General features: G+C 33.1%; 1 pseudogene; it reads left to right on the top strand.

Moving 5' to 3' along the window:
* The first annotated feature begins 637 nt into the window (after positions 1 to 637).
* Positions 638 to 1,509, top strand: LOC116551202 (annotated as a pseudogene).
* Positions 1,510 to 3,556: the final 2,047 nt, after the last annotated feature.

The raw sequence follows: 3,556 nt of genomic DNA, 5'->3' as shown, positions 1-3,556 counted from the left end.
GCTTCTTTTAATATGAGTCCATTATTTTGTATGACTTAAATGGGTAAACATTCAATAAAATCCTGTGAAAGATGTCAGCTTTCCAAGGGGAGTAGCTTGATTTATCTTTGGATTTTTTTTAACCTCATTTCATAGAGTCTTCTTTTTTTGTAAGTGATTTACATGCAATTCTTTCATTTTATATATGCATATATACAATCATAAATTTAAATTTAGAGTAACACCATAATGAGATATGCTAGAGAGTAATTTTACATTCATTACTTATTAATTATACCAAGCAGTTAATCCATATATTAGAGAAAGTTTTGATTTTATTCTTTAGCATAAATATTAAAACCACACTTTTAAACTTATTTTCTCTAATGGGTAATTAGAGCTGAACACATGTATTTAAACAATTGAAACTCTTCTGCTTTGAAGAAAATGTACAAAATTGTTCACACATTTTTTAGAACTAATTCAGAGACTTAAAACAATTAAAAAATAAATTTTATAAGCTCATATAAGATTAAAATATGTAATATTAAAAACTCAAAGTCCCTGGTGTGATTCCATCCTGTGTGGCTGTTCTCTTGAGCACTTGTCATTGAACTCCATCCACCTTCTCTCCCACCTAAATGCATGACACCATCCAATGGAAGAGCAGATGGACATGAACATGAGACCCTGAGGCCCCAGAACTGTTTTTGGTTGTGAACTAAAGGCTGACAAAGATTATCACTTTAAGGTGGATAATGATAAAAATGAGCACCAGTTTTCTTTAAGAACAGTCAGTTTAGGGGCTGGTGCAACGGATGAATTGCACATTGTTGAAGCAGAGACAATGAATTATGAAGGCAGTCCAATTAAAGTAACACTGGCAACTTTGAAAATGTCTATACAGCCAAAAGTTTCCCTTGGGGGCTTTGACATAACACCACCATTGGTCTTACAGTTGAAGTGTGGTTCAGGGCCAGTGCATATAAGTGGACAGTACTTAGTAGTTGTGGTGGAAGATGGAGAGTCAGAAGACGAAGAGGAGGAGGATGTGAAACTCTTAAGTATATCTGGAAAGGAGTCTTTCCCTGGAGGTGGTAGCACATTTCTACAGAAAAAAGGTAAAACTTCCTGCTGCTGCTACTGATGATGATGAAGATGATGAAAATGATGATGATGGCTTTGTTGATGAGGAAACTAAAGAAAAAGCACCAGTGAAGAAATATATACAAGATACTCTAGTAAAAAATGTACAAAAGTCAAATCAGAATGGAAAAGACTCAAAACCATCATCAACATCAAGATCAAAGGACAAGAATCCTTCAAAAACAGGAAAAAACTCGCAAAACACCAAAAGGACCTTGTTTTAGAAGACATTGAAGCAAATATGCAAGCAAGTATAGAAAAAGGTGGTTCTCTTCCCAAAGTGAAAGCCAAATTCATCAATTATGTGAAAAATTTCTTCCAGATGACTAAACAGGAGGCTACTCAAGATCTCTGGCAGTGGAGGAAATCTCTTTAAGAAAATAAACAATTTGTTAAAAATTTACCTTCTTATTCCATTTCTGTAACAGTTGATATCTGGCTGTCCTTTTTATAATGCAGAGTGAGAACTTTCCCTACGATGCTTCATAAATGTTGTTCAGGTGCAATTGCCAAGAATGTGTTGTTCAAAATGCCTGTTTAGTTTTAAAGCTGGAACTCCACCCTTTGCTTTGTTTTAAGTATGTATGTGTGGAGTGTTATTATAGGACATAGTAGTAGCAGTAGTCAGACATGGAAATGCTGGGGAGACAAAAATATACATGTGAAATAAAACTCAACATTAAAAAAAGCTCAATGTATTTACTTTAAAATTTCATGTCAAAAAATTCAAAGAAACAATACATTTTTTTGAAAATGAAAATTTTGTCACAGATGAGAAATGGGGCCAAAAGTAAATTGGCAGTAAGCAATAAAGGAAAGAAAGTGTGATGGCAGAATTATTTATTTCAACTAGATGTTGTTTTAACTTGCTAAAAAGTTTTGTCAGAGTCAAAAAAGATGCAAAATGAGCAAGGTATGTCTTGTATTATTAATTATATAGATTTATTTTTAATTATCATGGATGTTTAATAGTTTTATGTAGTTATGTGGTATTTGTGAAATTTTGATACAAGAAAACAATGTGTAATAACCAAATCAAGATAATTGGGGAATCCATCACCCCAAGTATTATCATTTCTTTGTGTTAGAAACATTGTAATTCCACTTTGTTAGTTGTTTTAAAATATACAACGAATTACTGTTAACTATAGTCTCCCTATAGTGCTATCAAACACTAGATATTCATTCTATCTAACTGAATCTTGGTACCCATTAAACATCCTCTCTTTTTTTCCTTCTCCCCACTCTCCTCTCTAGCCTCTGGGATCCATCATTCTTTGAGCCTAATGTGCAAATTTGAATATTTGTTTAAAACTATATGTAAGTGTGATCGGTTTTATCCAACAAGTGTTTATTAATTCATAAACAGGTGGTAAATTTAGGAGTTAAACAAGAATAAAACAATGAAAGGCTCCCATTTCATGGCAAGTAATTTGATTTTTTTCCATGTATTTCATGAGATATTTAAGAGGTTTTAGAGTATGGAGATTGTGGTAGAGGTCAAGAATATATATTTTTTTCTTTAGGTCACCTTTGTGACCCTGTGTGTCACAAAATTGACACACAAGTCTGAACATGTAACCATGTGGGTGAGAAATGAGCAAAGCCTGGATTATAGTTTTAGAGGGTCACCTACGGAAAAACACATACATTCTTGCCCAGAGGGAGTGCATAGGGACATTTTTGTATATAGGACTGCACCGCATGATGATTTTTCAGTCAACAACAGATTACACATAAGATGATAGTCCCTCAAATGATAATGGAGCTGGAAAATTCCTATCACCTAGGGATACTGTAACAGCTGTAATGTCCCAACACAATGCATCACTCATGTTTGTGATTATGCTGTTGTAAACCTACTTTGATAGCATTCCTATAAACTATAGCACAAACAAGTATGTACAATACGTAATACTTGATGATAACGAGACTATGTTAGTGGTTTATATATTTGCCATACTTTATATTTTTATTTTAGCCTGTATTTTTTGTACTTATTTAAAAAAAAAAAGTTAAAACAGCCTCAGTCAGGTCCATTGCTCCCAAAGGACCAGAAGGCATTGTCATCACAGGACATGACAACTTCATGCATATTATTGGCCCTAAAGACTTTCCAGTGAGACAAGATGTGGAATTAGAAGAAAGTGATATTGATTATCTTGAAACAGTGTAGTCCTAGGCTAAGGTGTATCTGTGCCTTAGTTTTTAACAAAAAAAGTTTAAAATTAAAAGAAATAAAAATGTTGAAATAGACAAAAGCTTATAAAATAAGACTATAAAGAAATGAAGTATTTTGGTACAACTGTATGATATATTTGTCTTTTAAGTGAATTATTATTATTGCAGAGCCAAAAAAAGTTAAAAAAAAAACAAAAACAAAACCCAACAACACAAAAGGCCAGGCACTGTGACTCACTCATGCCTATAA

This window comes from Sapajus apella, unplaced genomic scaffold (assembly GCF_009761245.1).
Source record: "Sapajus apella isolate SASKATOON/1434 unplaced genomic scaffold, GSC_monkey_1.0 scaffold9, whole genome shotgun sequence".
In the NCBI taxonomy this organism is placed as follows: Eukaryota; Metazoa; Chordata; class Mammalia; order Primates; family Cebidae; genus Sapajus; species Sapajus apella.
The sequence above is the reverse complement of the archived record's forward strand: the minus strand, read 5'-3'. Positions and strand labels throughout refer to the sequence as shown.